At 46.1% G+C, this 25,109-nt stretch overlaps 1 protein-coding gene across 37 annotated transcripts in view; it reads left to right on the top strand.

Annotated features, from left to right (window-relative positions):
- PPFIBP1 (PPFIB scaffold protein 1) overlaps positions 1-25,109 on the top strand; it is a 1,024,139-nt gene that overhangs the window by 496,586 nt on the left and 502,444 nt on the right. The gene's annotated exons all lie outside the window — the stretch shown is intronic.

Here is a 25,109-nt window from a genome sequence, read left to right on the forward strand (position 1 = left end):
TCTGAAAACCAGGATTTAAGGCACTTTGTCCAGTGGGCCCAACTGTGTCCCTGTAGCCGGCCCATGCTCCATCAGGGTCGGCCTGAACTTGTGACTTTGTCCCAGTCCGTCACAACTAGATATCCACAGTTGGCGCTTTGTGCATTTTGGCTCTATTTTTCCTCAGAACTTAATATTTCTGGTTCTACTAATTGGATTTTTGTTTTGGTCTTGTTTTATTTATTAAAGCAAACTTTATTCTTGTAAATTGATGTGGGATCCTTTTGATGTGGTCTTTTCACTTGATTTCTGTTTGAAATGTTGCACAGATACTTCAATTCAATTAAACTTTATTCGGTTTCATAGAAATAAAACCATAAAAGTTGCATAAAAACCATCATACATTAAAACATAATTTCATTAAGTAACACACTTATTAAAATATGAGATCAACCCATTCCACAGCCTCCCATTTTAATCAATGACCATAAAGTACATAGTACCTTAAAAAACATCTCCCATAGGTTAATGATACCCTTCAAGGATGAGCTGGTCCTCCTTAACCTCTAGGTCCTTAATGATTCTACAAACAGATGGCTACTTATCCAAGCAAGCCCTAGTTTTCATAGTGGATTTTAAGTAGCCAACAATAAAAAAAATATACAATCCTCCTTCAGCAATTGAAGATACATGAGGGCCGGATGAACCTGGGTAGAATTCATCCTCTTTAAAATAGGGCTTAAAAAAATACCTACGAGGAATCGCGAAACAATTGCAGAAAAACATAAAATGTAGCAGATCCTGTGGAGACTGACCGTCGCAGCCGCAGGGTGCCAACACTTGACCTCTACTGCTCCCTTTTGGCCTGGCTAGCAGGAGATGAAAAAGATTCATGCGAAACCTGGTCAATAAAAACTGCTCATGTATTGATAAGGACCCCAAAAGATGAGGCTCAGCAGAAGGAGTTGTTTTTAACGTTAAAGTGCGAACACTTGGTTTCCGTAATTCCCGCTCATCCCTATCCAATTTCTTTAGAGTGAGAAAGAATTCCCTAATTAACTCCACATCCTTTTTTACAATGGTTTCAGGCTTAAAGTATAGGTTAGCACGCCCCAACTCTTGAAGGCTACTTTTAATATACATAAGCCACGGTATTCGGGAAACGTTATCAAGAGACATGCACTCTTTTAAAATCAGGTGATTAAGTGTTAATTCTTGATTCAGCCAAAACACAAGTGGACATAGTGCTAAAGTGTCACTTAAAAAGGGGACCCCCAGCTCCTCATGGGACGCCAAATTAGACAGACCACGTGGAACACACAACAGGCACTTCAGAAAATTATTCTCCGCCACCTGGAGAGAATCCACAGAAATATGCCCCCAATTTTCACTTCCATAACTAGCTATAGCCACGCTTTTCGCTTGATATACTTTCAGCAAAGCTGCAATTGGTCTCTTCCCTAGTTTGGAAGCAAAATTAAAAATGGCCGCGTTAACCCGGGCCAAGTCCCCCCTTTTCCTAGTGATTAGTGGTCCCCATTTTATTTGTTCATCCAATAGGACCCCAAGATAAGAAAAAACGTCAGTACGGGGGACTTTAGCGGGGCCAACTCTGAATTGGAGAGTTATTGATTGATAGGCCCCGATCCGCCATGAAGAGGGGAAAAAGTATCTAACAGGGATTGCAGACCTAAAGCAGTCCTCGATAAGAGGACAGCGTCATCAGCATAAAGTAGGATGGGGAGACCGCGCCACCCTTAATGCGGGTAGTCTACCCCAGTGTCTCTTAAGGCTCTATCCAGGTCGTTAATATAAAGATTGAACAAAAATGGGGCCAAGATACAGCCTTGCTGTACTCCTCTTTTATACCAAAGTCCCGTGAAATGCGAAGGTCCTGGGAAAATCTAACATTGGCCTTTGTTGACTTGTGAAGGTCCTCTAAAAAATTAACAATGTTATTCTCTACCCCCATTGCCCTCCTGGACTGCCCAGATACTTCACAAAATGCCTCTTAACTGTAGGGTGACTGCTCTGTGCCAAACTACCAGAGGGTTGAGCACAAATTCTTTCAGGTTTGGCTAGTGCCTCACCCTAACATGGATTGGGGTTAGTGCTTCACCAGGGCTCACTACCCAAGGTTTCCCATATAAAGTCTACTAGTAGAAATGTGAAAAATACAAACTATAACAGTAGTCTGACAGACTGTAAATTCAAAGTGTGTATCTGCCTAATGGGTCCCAAAATATCTTAACAGTATAAAGTCAAAAACTTGTCTCTGACAAAGAATAGCATATTTATAAAAATGGATTGATTACAAAGGATAGGCATGGTAATATATCCCGGACAGTTCAACTGTTTAGCCCCTTTGATGCGATGAACAAACAGTCCGCTGCATTACCTCTGTAATGTAGCTTGTTTATCCACTACACAAAATAAGAAAATCGTCTTGGTGCATACACCAGAAGGAATGATTTTCTTTGTAATAGTCAGGCCAGAGGTTGCGCTTACCTCATGTCCCAGGTGTTTGGTTTTTTGATCGGTTTGATACACTGCATGCTTGCATCACAGTGATTGAAAGTCAAACTGCCATTAGGCACCAACTGGTTTCCCTTTGATAATTGGGGCATTTCTCAGTCCAGTCCAAATTCCCCCACCCATCCAAGCGAGATAATGTCCCATTTTTAGTGGACCTCTAGGCCTGGGTAAGTGCCCCACCCCATTAAAAAAAAAAAGTCTTGTGCCTGCCCCCTCTCCTGCCTGCCCCTTCTCCCCTGTGAGATGCGATAGACTACTGATGCCAGGGAATAAAAAGGAGCTGGAGCGGCCTGCCGTAGAATCGGACGGTGCCTTCCACCCACAATGGCCTAAGTATTTCTAAAGCCCCTGTTGGGCAGATTGGGTTGTCATCCTCAATCTGCCCCCACCAGGTGGTAGAAAGGCGGCAAGGAAATATAATAACAAAAAATGGGTGTGGATGGCTCACCTAGGCTTTGGGCTGTGCCCTCACCCATAAGTAGCCCAATATTATTGCTGTCCCACCACCCCGGTGTGGGCAAAAATGCTTTACATCCAAGCATGTTTCCCAAAAAAAAACATTGGGGTGGGGACTGGCCTGCGACAATATCAGGCCATACCGCCACGATATCAGGCCGTTCCACCACCTCTGAAGGTCTTTCTGCTCTCCCTGGTGCCTAGAGCACCCCCATCCCCATGGAAAGTGAGAGGTTTTCTTTCTTTTGTGCACAGTTTTGATATATGAGCCAGCCGAAAGGGGGTAAAGCCCAGTTTCTTTACACTTGCCATGGGGAATGGGCACACTATTCTGGCTCTAGGTGAGCCGGAAACAAGGGAACCATATGAACACTGAGCATTTCTGAAACTTGGAGACCCAGGCAAATCCAGGGTTTTGTGATTTACATGGATTTCAGTATGCCTTCTTATCCGGATTGCCCTGCAAACCTCAGACTTTGGGTAAAATCCAAGTCCATACGGTCTTTTCACGTCCCCGATTTTGTCAGTTTTTGTGCCTGGTAATAGTGTGGTACGGTTTTTATCAGGAGAAGTGTGGTCATGCTGGGTGTTAGGGATGTTGTGGTTTGTTTAGATTCCGGATCTTTTCCTAACAGAAATATGAGGAATAAGCAAATAAGTTTGTTGTGCCTACTGGGTAAAAGAAGAAAATGGGATCTATGCAAAGCACATTGAGGAATAGACACCCAGGGGAGACCAGCACCGAAAGGTCTGGGTTTAGTCATTTTCCCTGGCTTTGACCCAAATACCACTGTTGCCTGCATGGCCTAACTAGTTCAGTTTTCATGGAGAAAAGTTAATGTCTCCATGTTGCATTTTGGGACCTATCTTGTCAGTAGCTCTAGGCCCAGACACACAATGAGGGTACCATTGTTATTGAGAGAAATGTGGAAATGCAGGATAGTAGAACATTTGTTTTTAATAATTGATTTTCTCTCCATTTTTGGATTACAAATGTAAGCAAAGAACACATTTTGCAGAATGATCCCTGAATCCTCATAGTATGGCTAACCCCAAATTCCATGTTGTACAAATATAAAATCAGTATCTTTCGCACATTTCAGGAAGGCTTTTATTTCCGTAATACCCATTTTTCATTCATTACATTTTACCATATGAATTGTTGCAGGGTCTGGCACACAATAAAATAACAAACTGCAGCTCATTTGTTTGCTCTGGGTATCACATGCTTTTGGACAGCCAACACTAGATTTCCCTGCGAACAGAAGGGTCTGACTAACATAACATAATTGCTACTTTTGTAAATGAACCATTGAGACAAAAAATGACAGAGGAAAAGGTTGCCAACTATTTCTATTTTTTTCAATTATTTGATATTTCATTAATTAGTTTCTTAGAAAAACGATGAACGATATACAGAAACAACCCCCTGGCTAAATTTATAATTTTGTTCACTTTTCAGAAATGTGTAGCTTACTGGGTTCACACTTGTTTTCACCACAAACTGCAAACAGACCGAAACTACAATAAAAATAACTTAGAAAAATGCACAAATGTGTGGTAAAAAATGACTAAACAAGTAGGAAGATATTTTTAGCACTGGAAACTTTTTGTCGATGCCATTTATATAAAACAAAAACATACTATAGTTTCACAGCAATTTTTAAAAAACTCATTAAGAGGACAAAAGTCTGGTAGGCTTTTGTGTTTTACTGTTTAGCCCATTGTCGCTAATCTGGTTTGAAAACTGTGATTAACTTTCATTAACACAATTAGAGTTTATCCTTTGTTTTTTTTGCTGGTGAAACCCAGGTTGTTTCCATAGTTTGTTACTGTGCTATGTTACATGCTTCGGTGGCTTTTGTTTTAATAAATGCAACCTGTTACTTAAATAGGTGCCTGGTTACAGATATGAGGAAAGTAGTTTGCAATTGTGGTATTCTTCATAACTTAGGGAAAACTCCTATTACTCAGACACTGAAAAGAACCTTAATGTAATACATACCTGCATTTGTGCTATGAAGAGAACATATGCTGGCTATCTTATTTGTTATTATTCATGTTCTTAATAATAGTATTGTTATTATGATTGTCTACCTTATCTGTTGGAGTCAAAGGGGTCTCTTAACAAAGTTGGTGGTGACTGATACATATGGTTTACAAGAGCAATTACATAGGTTATTGTAAGTCTGATGGGTTTTGCGGAAGCTGCTGGCATCAAAGTTCCTTGAAAGGTAATCAAGGAAGAGTTGATAGCGAGGAAATGGAAAGCGGTAGGTTGTTGACCTAGGGAGAGGCAAGTGGTAATTGTATTAGCAGATCTTCCGCTTTTTCTTGAATTATTAGTTGGAGCTAGTCAGTCTTTGAAATGCGGAAAAGAGAAGAGAGGGGATTTTGTTACACTGTCTGAAGGCATAACTGGTGAAAGTTAGTCTTCTTTTCCTTGTTGGGGTTTTACTGATCTCTAGCATGGCATGAGTGATTCTGCATGTGGCATTTTTGGTATCAAAACCCTTGATAATGATGCAAAGGTTTTTGAGTTTAGTAAGGCCAAGGGAAGGAGGAGTTAAGTGGAGGGATATCCCATGACATCTTCTTAGAGGTTCGGGATGAAATGATCCTGTTTACTCTGACAGACTATCAGATGGCTAGACTTGTGGAAAAGATCCTGCAGTGGTGACTGGACAATGCATTGGCACAATGTGTGCTGCACTTCAGTGGTCTTTCGAGAGAGAGGTCACAATAGCTGGATAGCTCTTTATCATTCTAGGAAATCTCAGTGGAAATTAGTATATCTAAGTCTCTTTGGAAACATGTTCCAGAACAGGCAGGTTGTAATCCATATAGAAACCTAACAATTCTTTTCAGTTGGGGAGTGAGGAAAGAAGGAGCTCATATGGTGTTTTTGGTCAGTTTCATTGTTTTGCATACAACCTATAGCATAATTGTGAAGAGAATATCTGATAGAGACTTCTAGAGGCAGATTCCTTACCTTAGAATTATCCCCAAGTGTTAGACTGGATCAGGACATTTTTTGTGAGCAGTACCCCTGCACGCCAGTAGGTGCAGTTATGCGGCTCTGTGTGATGTCGTCTGCACCGGAAGTGGAATCTGCGGTGCCTATATAGGTGCCACCCCAATGCACTGATTTCAGTTCTTTTCTTTCCGGGCTAGTCAGTCACTTTTTGACTGACTTTTTAGGTCTCGCCAGGCGAACGCAGCACGAAGCGCTGTCGCCAGCGAGATCTATTGTTGCTGACTTGCCTCGGAAGTGGGACAGGAGATGGGCACGCTCAGGCTTTTGGCGGATTGGAGCCTGTGTACGCGCTTGTGAAGACGCGCTTGCAATGATGTGTACAGCCACGCGGCGTGCACATCTCCTGTCCCCCTTGCGTCCTCAGCAGCCTCATGCACTTTCACTTTCCATTCCCCCGTCGGCTCCACGGAGACAGCTTGTTTTATCGTGTCTACCTTAATTTCAGTCTATCCTCTCGTCGTCGGAGCTCTAGATTACACTCAACAATCATCTCATCCACAGCGCTCTGAATTATACATATTCACACACCACCCCAACACATTCTGCCAAAACCCATGACCAACAAACCTTTTACTCCTCTTTCACTCGCACTCCGCCACTAAGCTACTTAAAACACCTGCTGCTCCAAAGTGCCTGTCCTCTCATCCACAAATACCTCTGATTCGCCCACACGCCCATTGTAGATTCCTACTGCCGGACAACCCATGACTTCCGTCCCCCTTCACTTACCCACCATATAGTGCTTCCCTGTGCCGCTGCAATCACAGAGCAGTGTATCTTGGCCTTTACCTTTGGAACAGAAGCTCGTGTCTTCGCCCTTCGGTGCCGTTACCTCTTTGCATCTCACCCCTGTTTGGAACAGAAACCAGACCACGTCTACGCCGGTCAGTGTCAGGTGCTGATCCTGGGTGCAGAGGACGCTACTCAACTAGTCGCCATCTTGGCAGAGAAAGGAGCCTTATGTCAGCAGCCAATAGGATTGTACGTCACCTAAGAGTTGCGTGCCCCGACTGCTTCCACAGCTGTGCAGTGTAAGACGCGCTGTGAACTTCTCGCGCCGTGATTAGTTGAGAACTTGTTCGTTTATGTATCTGAGTGAATTACAACGACCGCTTGTTCCTTCCGCCAATTCCTCAGGTGCTTATACACAGGTGTGCATCGACTATTCGCTCGTCATTGTTACTTGCAACGTACCCCACGTGCTCACTTATAGCAAAAGTGACACGTCCCTGCGCTGCCCGAATGATGCTACCGTCACCGCGGCGCCCACTCTGGTAAAGAGCATCCAATCAGTGCTTCAAATACAAGGTTAGTTGAGCCCTCCGAGGAGCCAGGACGAGACACAGTGATGTTTATCACTTTACACAAGTGAGAAACGACAGTACAAATTCACAAAATATTTCCCATACAGCACATTCTATAATGGTTTTCATGGCCAGAGCAAACTGGGTATGGTTCACTGTGCACTGAGTATACACACCCACCCTATAAAGCTATATGTGGAAACCAATGGCCTTTAGTCCCTAGTTAATGTCACCACAACAGTGTCTCATCTGTTGGAGGAAAACAACCAATCAGGTTTGCAGCACTCCGCCACACACCTGTGCTCGCATTCTGCACTTGTGCACTCTTTCCCCTCATCTCTTGCTCAGAGGAAGTCTCCTCTCGGGTGAGTTCCGCCCTGTGTCCTCCTTCAAGCGGTTCCACGTAAAACACCGTCCCGGGGTGCTGCTGCTGGCCACCCAGGACATGCCGGGGGATGCCGTGGCTGAGGCAGGGGGCGAGGGGCTGCCAGAGAGTGGCGAGGAGGAGGCTTTCTTCCAGAAGCTGCCCCTCTCTTGGTGGTGGTGCTGCTGCTGCTGCTGCTGCTGGTGCTGCTGCTGCTGCTGGTGGTGGTGCTGCTGCTGGTGGTGCTTGTGCTGCTGGTGGTGGTAGTGGTGCTGCTGCTGCTGCTTATGGTGGTGCTGCTGCTGCTGGTGCGCAATGAAAATAAGAATGAAAACAACATCACGCCAACCGCGCGTTTGTGAAGTGTGTGCCAATAAATCTTTATTTAAGCGAGGTCTCGCACGCTTACAAATATAATTAAATAAATAAATAAAACAAGCATTTGCAATGCAATAGGTCTCACAGTTACGCGAGTTTAAGCAATTGACATTGCAAATAACAATACCTTTTTTTTTTGTTTTCTTTTTAAAAACCTAAATAAAAGGCATTGTTATTTACAATGCCAATAGCTTAAACTCTCGTAACTGCGAGACCTGTTGCATTGCAAATGCTTGTTTTTTTACCTTTTGTCAGAGATAATTTGAGACCTTGTGTCCTGGTGTGGCAGGTGTAGGAATTTGGCTTTCTATGTAGAGTACCAAAACGAGGTACACCATGCAGAAAGTCCAGTCAACCCTTATTGGTTTACAAGGGCATGCTTTAACAATCCCCAAAACAGCTCTATTTGTGGTACTGTGGGCGAGCAGTTAAGGCTTAGCAAAGTAGAGTCTTGAGCTTTTGTTGAATACACAGTCTATAAATGAGACTCGCACTCAATAAGAATTCTGAGACCAATTTAGAAAAATAATATTTTATATAATATTTAGGCACCATATCTTCTGGATCAGTTAAGTACTTTGGTTCGTTATTGTTGTAAACAGTAAAACAGTTGAATAGCAAAGCTGTCAGATTTGAGGCATGAGCCTTAAACTTGATAATGTTATCCTACGGAAGGAAAAGCCCAAGGTCCAAAGTACCACCAGCGGTTCAGGTTTACCTACCCTGGTGTGTCTGGATGCAGAGGTGCCTTTCCGGATGGTAGCCTTAAGCGCAGTCAGCTGTCTAAAGATTAAAGGAACCCGTCAAAACAGAGGCTGCAAAGTGGGAATTGGGGAAAAGTCCAGCACAACCCAAAGGGGGGGGGACTCAGCTCGTGGGGAGTCCTAGGCCAATGGGACACAGACATAAGATGTGTACTCTCGCTGTGAGGCTTGGTTACAGAGGTGCTATCTGGTGGGCCATTTTAGCATTGGAGGTTCTTGGTCTACCTGCAGAGGAGGAAAAAAAACTACAACAAGGCCACTCTGGTGGGGAGCTCGCCTCTCCGAGTCCCCGACATGCAGGTGAGTCATTTAGGTGGTGGTGTCCGGACTGGACACAAATAAGCCTTGGTGTGCACAAGTGCTCCAGTAGGTAGAGCATCGGTGCAGGGGGGCTCCCGAAAGGTCTAGCGTCTTGAAACTCACTAGAGAGACGGGGCTGACTTTCTATAGCCTCGGGGACCTCCCCCTGTCACTCTGCTCCTTCAGTGGGCCTGGTGGCCAACAGCACAGGTTACTGGACAGATGCTTTTAGTGCCTGCAGCTGCTGGAGGTGGCCCCTCCACCCCAAGGGAGATGCTGTGTGGTTGTTTAAGTTGCCTTACGGTCCTTTACAACTTTGGGAAGTGTTCAGCCTTTGGACGGGGTCGGTGCAATTGTTGAGGTTCCAGCAGCAAGGCAGGGTTTGGCACAAGTAGTGGTAAAGTCCTCAGTTCTCATGGTGACTGCTCTTCTTTGTCCTTCCTTCGGTTCCCAGTAGACAATTCTGAATGACTGGTGTCAGTGGAGCCCCTAAATACTGACTTTAGGAGCATTAAGGGAAGTATAGGGTAGTAGCAAATGGGCTACTTACCCTCTGGGGTGACTACATCCCCTATATGACTACTTCTTTTGGAGAGTGGGCATAATCCTGACCGAGTTTCTAGTTTCACTAAAAACAAGATGATGATAACCCTTCCTTGACTATCCACTTCAGGTGGCCCATCTCAGGGGTGTGACGAGCTTGTAAGTGTGACACACCTTCTGATTGACTAATTAACTTATGTTCCCACCTGCTCTGGTGCCAAATGGGCCACCGGGAAGTCCCAGGTCTGAAGGGAAGTCTGTGTTGCATATCAAAGGCGGCAGAGGCTTTGAAACCTCTGGCCTTGATAGGCTAAATTCACTAGCCAACTTTTGGAGGAGGTGTGATCACCTTCCTCCGGACAGGCATAGTCTCTGAACTCTGACTGCAGGGGGTCAAACTTGTCTGAGTGGCAGACTGGGTGATACCAGTCAGTCAGCGCAATAAGAGACTAGTAGGGTTCAGGGGCACCTCTAAGGTGCCCGCTAGGTGCACGTCCTAATAAATCTAGTACCGGCTTCAGTACAGATGTATTAATACGTGGTGTTTGATACTGAACACCATTATTTTCAGTGAAGCCATTATGTAGCTTCATTCCTAATGACCAGTGCCCCATACATATTGTTTAGGTTGCTTCCTGATCACTTGAATTGTTGTGGCAATGGAACCAGACATCAGAGTCTTATCTGCTCATGCAGATATGTCCTCACATATTTATTGTATTTATTTAACAATTTATAAAGCGCGCAAATACCCGCAGGTGCCTCAGCACTATGTACTGGAAGGATAAGCAGAAAGCTGGAAAAAGCCTATTGCTTGAAGTGCCACATTTTTATTTAGTTTCTGAATGATAGCAGTGTGGGACTGGCCTTAATCTGCAGGGGAAGAGAGTTCCACAGTTTAGATGTAGCCACTATGAAGCTTCTGTCACCCCAGTTGACTTTTTCTTAGTTCTGGGGACGATCAGAAGGTTGGCATCTGAGCGAAGAGATCTATTGGGTGCATAAGCAAAGAAAGCTTTCTTCAAGCATTCTGGTCCTAAGTTGTAAATTGCCTTATAGGCAATGCAGAGAGCCTTAAACTTTGTTCTGCTTCTTACGGGCAGCCAGTGAAGCTGTCGCACCACATTGGAGATGGGTTTAAACTTCGGGTTACCTGTTCGCATCCTAGTGGCTGCGTTCTGTACCAACTGCAGCCTACCCAGAACCCTTTCTTGGGCATTTGCAGTAGTCAACCTTGGACATGACCAGAGCACAGATTAAAGTTCTCTGGGTGCTGACTGGGATGAAAGGTAACAATTTCTTGATCATCTTTGGCACATAAAAGGACGAGGAAACCACTGCGTTAGCATGATGTATGGAGGATAGTCTATCATAAAAAATGACATCCAAGTTTCTAGCTTTCTTGACGGGGATAGGTGGTAATCCCAGCGCAGTTGGCCACCAGGTCGGAGACAATCCTGGGGCAAGGTTTCCGAAGACCATTACATCTGTCTTGGCTGAGTTCAATTTAAGACGGTGATTAGACATCCAGGTACTAATGGCCAACATACCATCATGAAAGCTAGCCAAGGCTGCGTCTCCATCCTTATGGTACAGCAAGCACAGTTACGTATCGTCCGCATATGATGTGAGACCCATCCCAAAAGATTTGATTACTCGTGCTATGTCCGTCACGTATATGTTGAACAGAGTTGGACTTAGCGACGATCCTTGCGGAACACCACATGGTAGTGAAAAAACGGGTGAATTGAAGTCACCCAGATTAACTGACTGGGTACGATTAGCTAAAAAAGAGAACAGAAGGGCTTTAGCCTTGTGCGCGATGCCAATGTCAGAGACACAATTGATCAGTGTAGCGTGATCAACCATGTCAAATGCTGCCGATAAATCCAGCAGCACAAGTGCTGCGGCACCTCCTCTATCAAGCACAAGCATAATTTCATCCGACGCTTTAATGAGTACGGTTTCAATGCTATGGCCTTTCCTAAAGCCAAACTGCGTGTCATCTAACCGCTTGTTTTCTTCAATGAATTGCGCTAGCTTAGTATTCATGACCTTTTCAATAAGTTTAGCTGGAAAAGGAAGACGCGTAATTGGCCGATAATTTTTGGTCTCTCCTGGATCAAGATTGTTTTTTTTTAATAGTGCCAGAATAATGGCCTTTTGCCATAGTGAGGGATAGGTGCCTGAAAAGAACATAGAATTACAGATACTTGCTAGTTTGGAACCTATTAGGTCCGGGATCAAATTCAGGACTGAATGGGGGGCATGGATCAGACAGGAGCTTATTTTGACCGTGTTAGCCAGATCCGAGATCTGTTCCACTGAAACTGGTCTAAATTCCATAAAATTTGAGCTGTCTCCACTCTTGCTATTAATAGCCAACTGATTCCCGCCCTCCGCGGGGGCATTGAAGTTAGAATAGATTTGCTCCACCTTGTCTTAAAAATAGCTGGCTAACGAATCGCAGAGTGATTGGGATGCCCACTTCGTGGAGTTGACCGCTGGCCCTGCCAGCTTCGAAACTACCTGAAACAGCTGTTTAGTGGAGTCTTGTGCTGTTTGTATTTTCTTGGTATAGTAGTTGCTTTTTTCTGTCATTATAAGATGTTTATACTTTGTCAATGCCACCTTATAGCGAGATTTCTCCTCATTGTCATATTCTTGGTGCCATCGCCTTTCTTGTTTCCTACAGCGTTGTTTCTCCAGTCTCAATGCATCAGAGAACCAAGGGGCAGAGGGAGCCTTCCTGTTTTTGGAGGCTGTTTTGAATGGTACTATATGTAATATAATATAGTGCACCCTGCCATAGGGCTCTAAGGCCTGCTATAGGGGTGACTAACATAACATACAGTATATGCAGTGCACATGGGCATGGCACACAGTGAATGTACTATATTGTGTTTTCGGAATGGTTTGCACCATTTCAAGCAGCTTACAATGGCAGTCTGCATCCAATTTGTGTGTGGGTCCCTTAGGGTGGCATAATACATGCGGCAGCCCTGGGAGACCCTCTTTAGTACCCATGCCCTAGCTACCAGGGGTACCACTTACTGGGTACTTACAGGGGTGCTAAAGTCCATGCTAATTGGGGTACAACTGAACATATCAATGTAAGTGAAATACTGGCACTGGAGTCTGGTTAGCAGGCTTCAGTTCACTGTCGCAGTTGAAAATCATTATCTAGCAGTTCAAATAGGGGCATAAAGTTTGGGGAAATCTGCAAATAGAAGTTCAGCTTCCTACTGCAGGGATGTCTACAAGGAAGGCTGCTTTTAAGCCCTGTGGTGACTGTCACCGGCACATGGTGGTGATGGACCCACACTTCATCTGCCTCTGGTGTCTCAAGCGTGACAGTGACGCAAAAACCTGCATCGATTGTTGTGCCATGCACCCCAAGGCCTTGAGGGAGCGATCACTCAAGCTCCTTGCCGCTCGATGTGCAGTGCCGCGACAGTCTCGATTCCGGTCGAGAGGAAGTTTACGGGATTGGTTGCAGAGCTATCTATCTTCGTCACAGTCAAATTTGTCCCATTCAGGTAAGTTCCACAAGAAAAAGAAAAGCAAGAGTTCTTAGACTTCGCCCCCGACAAGGCAACATCTACATTCGAGGCCTGACTGCGGTTATCCTGGGCCATCTCCGCGCCTTCCTGAGTTTTCTGGAGCTGGAACGACACACGCCCAAATCTGAGTTTTATGAAGACATGCACATCATATTTGGGTGGTCTGACCCCGCTGACATGCCCGCAAGTCCTGCGGATTCGGATGGGACCCCTACTGATTTTCTGCAGGTGGGTTTGCCCCCGGCACTAGCCGGACCAGTTGGATCCATGGATGGATCTGGGCCGATGTCAGTCGAGCCACCCGACCTTCCACAGTGCCGGTGTACCTGGCGCCACCTCCACTTTTAACTTCGACTCGGATACGGAGCTGGTTGGACATCATCCGACACTGACTGGAGCCATTCCCTCCAAGCCGGAGCCCTATTCCTGTGGACTAGGATTTGGGGAAGATTGTAAGGGGCCACTGGAATTCACCCCATCTGAATCACTTCTCCCATTTAATGAAGCCCTCGTGGACGTGCTACTTGGGACCTATTCCAGCCTTGCACAGGGGCTCCTGTGAACATGACAGTTGCCCACATTCATCGCCCTGCCCCAGAGTGCCCCAACTTCCTCACAAAACATCACACCCAGGAGAGTTTGGTGGTCCAGGCCTCTACTTCCAGTGTAAATCTTGGCGCATTCCCTACCACTCCACCTGACAGTGAATCCTAAAGGCTAGATATCTTGGGCAAGAAGATGTTCTCTTCTGCCAGTCTGGCACTGCAGTCTGTGAACACTGCAATCTGTTTGGCAGATAATCCCTTTCACTATAGAACTCAGTTGCGCGCAGGTACTGCCTATGGTCTCGAAGGAGGCCTGGGCTATACTCTCCCAAGCTATTGCTGATGGGAGAGACGCAGCTACGTTTGCCATTCGACATGAGCTGGACACGACCTACTCACTAGGCAATGCAGTACGATCGTCTGTGGCCCTTAGGCGCCACGCCGAATTGAGAACCACTGGCTTTTCCGGGGATGTCCAGGCTTTGCTCATGAACATGCCCTTTGATGGCTTCAGTCTCTTTAAAGACAGGGCATTTTCAGCGTTGGCATGCCTCAAGGTCAACAGAGCTACAGCCAGGTCCTTGGGCCTTTTCATGGCCCCTCGCCAAACCCAGTCTGCCTTTTGCTCCTTTCGTGGCCACAGAAGGTGCTTCCAGCCGTGTCTCTACCTGCCCAGCCACCACAGCATGCAATTTTGCCAGCCCCTGCATGGCTGAGGAGGCAGAACCCACAAACCTCGTGAGCCAGTCCACCACTCCCTGTCAACCATAGTCTCCAAGCCTCTTTGGTTTTCCCCTGGACACTGTAGACTGGATGGTAGCATTGGACTTGCAGGACTCATACTTCCACATACCTTTCCTGCCTGCCAGCAGACGTTACTTGCTGTTCATGGTAGGTCATGAGCACTTTGAGTTCACCGTGCTCCCCTTTGACCTTATTAGTGCCACTCTGTGTTCACCAAGGTGATGGCGCTGGTTGCAGCTCATATACGGAGATCAGGGGTGCGAGTCTTCACCTAGCTCGATGAATGGCTTTTGAAGGTGGGCTCGTTTCAGGCAGTCGTCTCGCACCTCCAGAATGGGGTTCACTGTAAACATGCTGAAGTTAATCCTGATCCCTTCTCAGACATTCCCTTTCATCTGAGCTGTTCTGGACGCAGTGCAGTTTCGGGCTTGTCTTCCTGAATGGCAAGTCCATGATATTCAGGCTTTGACACCGATATTTTCTATCCCGGATTTTGGTGATGCTAACTCTGAGGCTGCTGGGCCTCATGGCCTCCTGCATCCTGCTTGTGATACATGCCCGCTGGCATATGCGAACTCTGCAGTGGGATCTGAAGTTCCAGTGGGCACAGCATCAGGGGAATCTCCTAGACATGGTCCAGATCTCAGAGGGCGCTGCAAAAAGATCTGCATTGGTAACTCATGAACCGCGATTGTGTCAGCAGCAGACCCCTTTCTCTACCCCAACCAGAGCAGACTGAAGTGACCGATGAGTTGTGGGGCGGCAATCTGGGAGAGGTGGAGATCGGAGGACTCTGTTCTCTGACTGTAACCGTTCTCCACATCAGCCTGTTCGAGCTCAGAGCGATCCATCAAGGGAAGGTTAGTGCAGGTGTTCATGGACAACACCACTGTCGTGGTTCTGGAACAAAGAGGGGGATAAAGCCTAAAAGTCCCTCTTAGTCCCTAAACTTCAGGAATTATACCAAGCTGCTTTTACAGAGGGCCACCTCCCACCGTCCCTCTGAGAATCACTACTGGTATCCCTGCCGAAGTCTGAAAAAGACCCAATGGAGGTAACCACCTGCTGCTCACTTTCAATGCTTAAAACAGATTATAAAATTCTTAGTAAAATTATAGCGGTCTGCCTGCTGGAGCACATGCCCTGTCTGTTCCAACCGGACCAGAATGAGATTATCCTGGGAAGATCAACCACCATTAATGTCTGTAGATTGCATAGAGCCGAGTGGCCATATACAGCCTGCTTGGTGTTAGACTCAGATATGGCTTTTGACGCTATGGACACACTGGGCATCACTGGTAGGCAGCAAAGACTCATCAGACTCTTACACAGAACCTACAGCCCGAGTGAAAATAGGCCAGTGTATCTAATGCATCTCTCCTCCATTCTCAATGAGTAGAAGGACTCGCCAGGCATGCCTCTTGTCACCACTTGTGCTTGCCCTAGCAATGGAGCCGCTGGCACAGCAGCTCTGCCAACAGGGACAGGAGTCGGGCTTGCCTTGGAAAGGGGAGACACATACAGTCTCCCTCTATGCCAATGATTTACTCATTTACATCTGTGACATCCAGGGTGTCATCCCTATGGGGTCACAGGGATCCCATCGGAGTTTCATATGGCCTCAGGTCTGGGAGTCAACTGGACCAAATCGTGTGTATTTCTGATCCATGTGAACTGTCCTCCACAACACTCTACAGTCAGCACGCACCTACTGTGCTGGGAACCTCTTACGTTCTGTTACTGGGGTATTCAAATATATCACGATACACAGGACCTTCTACACTGTAATCTCACCAGAGCCATGTCCTCCCTTCACCCTCAAATGGCTTTTTAGAGCACCTTCCAACTTACAGTTCAAGGAAGAGTGTCTCTGTCCAAAATGGTGACGCTCCCTCATCTCTTGTATTTCTTTTCATAACCTACCTGTGCATGTTCTGTTGTCCACCTTTCATGCTCTGCACGCCATGCTAGGGGTTTTATCCGAGATAAGAGCAGAAGGCGAGTAGCACTACAGAAGTTATAGTTGCCCGTAGGTAAGGGGGGGGGTCTTAGGGGCCCCACATTTTGAGCATTACTACTTAGCGGCACAGTTGCAATGGCCTGCTTGGTGGCTAGCAGGATGTCAGATGTGAGAGTTGTGATTACTAACCGTTGACGAGCGCAGGCAGCGATTGGGGAGCGTTACTCCTAAAAGTGAGACCTCCCAACCCCCCCACACCCGAAAACCCCCAATTTAGTGCTCATGGCATTTGAAAGCTACCGTAGAGGCCTATGCCTCATGCCACACAACACTCCCTACTCGCCCTGAAATTCGAATAAGTGCTATTCAACCATTCTGTGTCCTAGGCTGTAGGGAGGGATTGGCGACTTGGTTTGAGGCTGGTGTGGGAACCCTAGGTGATCTGTTTCTTGATGGCACACTTATACCTTTTGATCAGCTGCAAGCAGAATGTGAGCTACCTGCTAATTTGGTGGCAGAGTTAGGCTGATTATGGAATATCACTCATACGAAACGGGGGCAACACCAGTTAGTTCATGCACTTCACAATTATGGGTAGCGGTCGTAGGCTCATTACGTGGTTCACTAGGGTGCTGGCACATACCACTCGGGACCCCTTATTGCCGACTCACAGGTGCTGGGAAAGAGCTATAGGCACAACTTGCCATCCAGAGAATAGGACAGGGTGCAACACTATCCATAGAAGCCATCATAAAATGCTAAATTTCAATATATACAACACAGCATTCTTCACACGGCCTACTTCACACCTGCGAGCTTACATAAAATGTTTGGATCCCCTTCTCTCTGTCCCAGATGCCCTTTCTGGCCCACTCCTTTGTTGGCATGGTTTTGGATTCATCACATATGTCATAGAAGAATGTTTTTAATGCCCTCAATTCTGTTTCCCTCCTAGTGTGAGTTTGTATATACTTTTAACCCCTATTTATCCCTAACTAATTGTTACTAGAGAAGACCCGTTATTTTCTGGTTCTAACTATGGTGATATACCGGTTTTGATCATGCTGGATAGTTTCACCTTCACCAGTCGCTGATGGTATCTCTCCTTTTTTCCCTGACTCTATCTTTCTAGGTGGAGCGTCCTTTCAAGAACCCTAAATTAGGGTCTTGTACTCAAGAAGGGTAGATCACATCCCTTGTCTGACCATCAGAGGTCATTACATATAGATATCTACCCCTCGGTCCTGAAGAAGTGTCGCTCTATCTCGGAGCACAAAAGACACGAAACATGTTGACCCCAGTCAACTAAAGGCTACCTCAATACCTTGACTCATAAGAGTAGCCTCACTGGTTTTTATTTAGTCCCAGCCTTGAACACTTATTAAAGAGAATCAACAGGGCCAGGGCCTATTTTAAATCACTTTTCTTACATATCAGAAGACATTGTTTTCCAATAGCCCCACACAACTCACTCACTAACGGCGTTCTCAGATCAGAAGATCTCCGATAAAGATGCCACCAGGCCCGTTGGACATTGCAGTGCCGGTCCGACGAGGAGCGCCCAATGATGAAGCATGACACCCTAACAGGTGTGTGAGGGCATTACGATCTGAAATTCAGATCTCCCCAGCTACCACTAATACTGTAGGAAGCCATTGATACCCTCCACTTTGGCCCCAAGAGAGGAACTGTTCCCTTTTGATGAATACAAATACTCATAGGAGCACAGGAACAGGACCTCTAGAAATAACCAGCTCTCACGTCCCCCTTTTGATTATACGCTTACATACGGCATACCTGTCGAGGGACTATTACTATTTCCCTATGAACTAACGCTACACCCCAGTCACTTACCACTGTTAGTGTGAACACACTACTCACACTACTACATTCCCCATACCTCAATTGACCATGGACAACCAAGGCCTTAGCTTTTCAGATGACATGGTGTCAGAAATTCTACGCACCCCCTCTCTGTTGCAAAATGATAGTAGCACTCCATCCTGCAGTACCTCAGATGATTGGAATTCTATAGCCACCCAAAAGAAATTCCAGACGAAAATAGCACTTCACGGCGCCATGATGACAGAATACTTATGGGCAAATACAGCCCCAAATGGACTCTTGGTCACAAACACACCTGGAATTTTTCTGGAGGATATTGGCTTTAGGAAGGAATGGTCCCTGGTGGCCTGGAAGTGCACCAGGGACTGGCTCATACTGATTATCAACACAGCCAAACGTGTGGCTGATAAAACTACTCATTGAAATAACGACTGCAGAGAATAATCTAAAAGCCTCAATCAATATCACAGCATTCAAAAGCAGACTTGCAGAAATCAACACTGAGATGGATAACCATAAGAATCATCTGATGCGACAAAAAATCACGAAACTGCTAAAAGACATCAAGAAATTTGACAAGGAAAAAGTATATCCATACACCAAGGATGACTATCAAATACCTATTGGCGAAGATTCATCAGACGGGAGTTCGGTTGAGAGTAGACCACGCTCTAACTCAAACAGCAGCACATCTAGCAATGACAGTAGGTCTAGTTTTAAGAAGAATTGGGGACCACCACCACCCCCCCTGTTTGGATATCCAATGAACCCTTACTACGGCCAACAACCACCTTGGAACCCCATATACCAAATGCCTCCACCGATGTACCACTACAACCAACACCAACAACCTTTTTTAGGATGAGGCCGGGGCAGGGCAAGAGGCAGAAGACGAGACGGAGTATCCAAACAAGTCCAATGGCAAGATCCACCGGTCCCCGAACAACAAGACCGTATGGAACTGAGGAGCAGGAAGAACAACAGGACCTAGTGGTTAATCTATCCACTAGAACACTGACCCCAATTGAAAGAAGAGTACTCAACAGAGGCTTAGGATTTGTACCCACACCACAACTGGATCGATTCCTCCTACATAAAGAACTTCATAATTTCTTTCTGAAGCTACGACTACGAGCATACTTCCAAGATAAACCGTCCCAGGAAACCACTGATACTGGTCTACGTCCCCCTTCGACCTTTACTCCACATGATGGCATCACCCCACACGAAATACTGACCTTTGAACAAGCTGTGATCAAAGAAGTGGAAAGCGTCACAGAGACATCACAGTATAACAACTTACCGAAAACCGAAAGGACTGCGATAAAAGCCCTGAATGAAGACACTACCATCACTATAAAAGCAGCAGACCAGGGAGGAGCCATTGTCATTATGGACACATCTGATTACGATCTGGAATGTCTACGACAACTTTCCCAAGACAAATATTACACCAAGATAAAAGGAGATCCAACAGGGAGGCTGATGACAAAGATCAGATCTATCGTGGAATCAGCAGAAACACAAGGATGGATCACCAAGAATGAGCCAGAGTTTCTGGTAAACACACAGCCCAGAACCCCCGCTTTCTACACCCTGCCCAAAATTCATAAGGGGACCAATCCACCTCCCGGACGCCCAATAGTCTCGGGTATTGGATCACTGTTAGAACCTCTGAGTAAGTTCTGTGATTACTTTCACCGCCTTTTGATGAAAAGAATACCCTCATACCTACAGGACACCAGGGATGTCCTCAATCTATTAGCTGACACTTCTATAAGTGGAGATATTGATCTCCTGATGACACTGGATGTAGAGGCCATCTACACGAATATTCCCCAAACAGAGACACTGAGGGTTATAGAGGAACTCCTACTGAAAGAAGAATGGATGTCGGACACCCCGGTCTCCTTCATAATGGAATGTGCCACCATAGCCCTGTGCGAGAACTTAATCCAATTTAAGGATCAATTTTTCCATCAGACACAAGGAACTTCTATGGGTAGCACTTTTGCGCCAAGTCTGGCCTGCCTCTATGTGCAGAATTTGAACGTCTCCCTATATCAGATAACATCATCTATACCAATAACATCATCCTTTGGAAGCGTTATATTGACGACATCCTGATTCTGTGGAAAGGTGACATAGAAACATGCAACAGCTTTTTCACATGGGTCAACTCCCTGGACCCTTACTTGAAATTTACTAGATCCACTTCCCCCACTGAAATCCTCTTTCTGGACCTAACCATCACCCTACGAGATGGCACCCTCTCCACTCACACCTACGAAAAACCGACGGACCGGAATAGTCTTCTGCAGTATGGAAGCCACCATCCGAAAACCCTTAGGGATAACCTACCCTTCGGCCAGTTCCTACGCCTTCGTAGGAATTGTAACAAGACCAGTGACTACAAAAAGGAGGCTATCGCCTTAAGCAACCACCACAAAGCACGAAACTACCCGGTAACTATTATCAAAAGATCTAATAAAAGAGCGCTAAACAACAATCGAGAGGCTCTTCTAGAACCCAGAGAAAAGAAGACGGATGATACTCACTTGCGTCACCACCTACACATCAAAATCTAACAAAGTACAGAGAATTATCACAAAAAACTGGAAGATCCTCACCACAGGCGCTCTGTCATTACCTAAAGCAAGGTTTGCCAACAAACGCACCAGCAATCTACGTGACATCCTGGTACACACTCGTCCAAAAACTACCAAGCAGAACATCCAAGGTACCCTATGGGGGTCATCACCAGTAAGAGGACATTACCCCTGCGGTGAATGAGGAGTATGCAATCTGACAAGGGCAACTAAAGAACTTATCTTGGAAATAGGGAAAGTCTGGACTCAAAAGAACCACACAAATCGTAATTCTAAAAACTGGGTTTACATGATCACGTGCCCGTGCGACCTACGCTACATGGGCATGACCTCTCGCCCAGTAAAAACGAGGATCATGGAACATCGGAGCAATATACGACGTGGGAAATCCACCACAAAAATGAGTACCCACTATATTGCGAACGAACATGGACCTAATGAATTGCACTGGACAGTGCTTGAAAGCAATCCTACTTGGTCCTGCCAAAAACTCTTTGAAACCGAACAGAGGTGGAGTTTCCGTCTTTCCACACAAAAGCAGGGTCTTAACGATGACATCCCGTGGACAGAAATTAACTAAACATCCATACAATAAGACCCCATATCATTTATTCACCCAACCATCACGGTGGATACCTGTATATATATTGTGAGCTACCCTCCTCTTGGGTTATCTATCCTTTTGGCGAATTTTTTAAGTATACCTCTGCCCCCCCATCCGACCGCCTACCCTCCTTCCCTTTTCCCCCCCCCCAACCCTCCCTCCACACATCCTCTCATCTGTCACATCATAGACTCGATCCACAGTTGTGACAGACAAGCTCCGACTAGTTGCCTCCTTTGTCCTCTTTCTAATCCTCTTACTCCATCTATCAATTCCCCTATGATCTTAGGGATGACTTGCCTCCTCAAACAGTAATTAATCATCACCCTGTTTGATGATCAACACATCTTTTTTGTGATGTCTTTTGCCACTAGCCCCATCAGGTGCCCCCTCCCTCAACACCTGGTTATTAGTCTGTCTTCATTGAGTCAGGCAGTACCTTTCGGGACAATATGGCGCCCGTACGGGAACTCTTGCGCGATCACGGCGCACTCCTACGATACATATTCCAGGACGAACCGCGGTGGCGGTAATATCCAGATGAGGCCTAGACAAGCCGGATCCATTGAGAGCCCGCACTCACCTCAGGGTAAGTCCTTTACTCAATACCCTCCCCTGCCTTCCCACCTCCCCCCCCCCCCCCCCACCCACCCCTCCTCCTTTCCACGGGAGAGGCGCCATTACCGCGTTCTACCCACACGAAGCCGCTGCATGTCGGCTCACTTCACTCTCAAGCGCACATTCGTAAGTCACTCCCCTGCGCTTATCAATATAGCATTTCTACCGATAATATATACGCGTAGTCTACTTGTTATATGCGCCGTTCCGTTATACAGACTCAAATGTTTTTCCTGTTAACACCCTTCTTAGTTCACGGACATACTGCACGATCTGCTCCCCGGGGTGCCGCAACAGGATCATTTTCCCCATAGACCTTATCTGTACGTCACCATAGCTACACGCATGGTAAACATGGTGTACACGTGCACCGTTTCCCCCTTGGACTATCTTGCATCATCTAGTCCCTTGTGTTTTTTTCCCCGGGCACCATGCACTATACAGGTGTCCAGATAACTACTGCACGTTGATCCCCTAGCCCCACAGCCATCACCATCGTAGGACATTTCCCACGGGTTGTTGGGATTACGCTCTCGATCCCCACCTAGACATGCACTACCATGCATGTTATACACTATGCCTTCCCTACACTTTCACTGCTCGTGGCATGTGTTTTTTCCTGATTTTGTTATGCTTTAGTGTATGCCTTAATATCAGCTTACTCATTGTCATGTAGTGAACCCGTTCGAGTGGTCGGGTCGTCTTTCCTTATCTATGAGGCCTTCCGCCCCACTCCTGGGAGGTAAGAACGGACTATATCCTTTCTGACCCACTCCTTTTGTTGGCATGGTTTTGAACTCATCACATATGTCATAGAAGAAAGTTTTTAATGCCCTCAATTCCGTTTCCCTCCTAGCATTAGTTTGTATATACTTTTAACCCCTATTTATCCCTAACTAATTGTTACTAGAGAAGACCAGTTATTTTCTGGTTCTAATTATGGTGATATATACCGGTTTTGATCATGCTGGATAGTTTCACCTTCACCAGTCGCTGATGGTATCTCTCCTCCCCCTTTTTTCCCTGACTCAAGAAGGGTAGATCACATCCCTTGTCTGACCATCAGAGGTCATTACATATAGATATCTACCCCTCGGTCCTGAAGAAGTGTCGCTCTATCTCGGAGCACAAAAGACACGAAACATGTTGACCCCAGTCAACTAAAGGCTACCTCAATACCATGACTCATTAGAGTAGCCTCACTGGTTTTTATTTAGTCCCAGCCTTGAACACTTATTAAAGAGAATCAACAGGGCAAGGGCCTATTTTAAATCACTTTTCTTACATATCAGAAGACATTGTTTTCCAATAGCCCCACACACCTCACTCACTAACGGCGTTCTCAGATCAGAAGATCTCCGATAAAGATGCCACCAGGCGCGTTGGACATTGCAGCGCCGGTCCAACGAGGAGCGCCCAATGATGAATCAGGACACCCGAACAGGTGTGTGAGGGCATTACGATGTGAAATTCAGATCTCCCCAGATACCACTAATACTGTAGAAAGCCATTGATACTCTCCACTTTGGCCCCAAGAGAGGAACTGTTCCCTTTTGATGAATACAAATACTCCTAGGAGCACAGGAACAGGACCTCTAGAAATAACCAGCTCTCACGTCCCCCTTTTGATTATACGCCGTACGGAACAGCCCAGCCATTGCAACTCTATGGAGGGAGGTTACAGAAGCGTTGTCAGAAGTGACTGGTTGTGAAGACATACTCACCATGGAGGGGGTATTACTAGGTGTGCAAGTGGAAAAAGGAGCAAACAGTAACTAATCAATTCATAGACCTGGCACTGTGCGTTACCTGCCGTTCCACAGCAATGCACTAGAAAGCAGACTCAATACAGGGACTTCAACACTGGTGCGCTGGTACTCTTAAGTGGGGTAAAGCTGAGGCAGTGATGTTTCAGCAGGAGGAGGTCTGAGGTGGGTGCAAGATTCCCATAACAGCTTCGTGAGATGTCTTGTTGCAAGATTTGTAGACGTTCAAAGATACCCTTGCAGTTTAGCTTGTGACACCGTTGCAACACACCACCATGTGCTGGCCCGCCCACTTAGTCATTTCCTCTGCATGCATCCCCCTTTCTCTTTTCCACATGTAGAAATGCCTGCAAGATATCAAGGGAGCGAGGGAGACCTCACAGACAATATCCTTGTTGCAACACACATAGGTATGTTGGGGAGGCACCAAGGTAGAAGAGGTCATAAATATAGCGGCATAGATACATGGAGCAGTATTCCCACTGTTGTGAACTTAACCTTTAATGCATTTATGCTATGAACCAACTACTCCTGCCAAAATACTGACCCTGTCTATCTGTACAAAACCTGTAAGGAATTGCGCATGTTGAAATATGTTGCATTGAATTGTTATCATGAAAATTAAGAAAATTGGTTAACTAAAAAAAAAAAAGAGGGCGGTGTGTGTTGTTGACCCTTCGTCAAGAGAACTTGCGTCTGGACATAGCTGGAAAATTAGTGCATTTTCCTGGTGTTCAACATCTGCCGGGTTCTCTGAACGCAAGAGTGGACAAACTCAGTCGTAGATGCCGAGCAGATCACCAGTCGTGTCTCCATCCAGAGGTGGTACAAGGTGTTTTTCACCAGTGGGGAAATGCTTGGTTAGATCGGTTTGTCACCGCCCAAAACACTCAATGTCAGCAGTACTGCGTGCTGGAGTTTCCAAGGCGGCTCTCGCTCTGAGGTGCTTTTTATCCAGAGTGGAAATCTGGCCTAATGTACACTCCTGCCCAGATTTCTCTAGAAGATCAGGAACGACCCGGCCCAAGTCATCCCTGCGGATCCGAACTGCGTTTGGAGAGTCTGTTATATCGAGCTGTTGAGCATGGCCATCGGTTCTCTAATCAGGCTGCCCCTTCAGGAGGATCTTTTGTCTAAGCAGCAGGGGAGGGTTCTCTACCCAAACTGGTCAATACTCCGCCTTCATGTGTGGAGA

Source organism: Triturus cristatus, chromosome 4_1 (genome assembly GCF_964204655.1).
Source record: "Triturus cristatus chromosome 4_1, aTriCri1.1, whole genome shotgun sequence".
In the NCBI taxonomy this organism is placed as follows: Eukaryota; Metazoa; Chordata; class Amphibia; order Caudata; family Salamandridae; genus Triturus; species Triturus cristatus.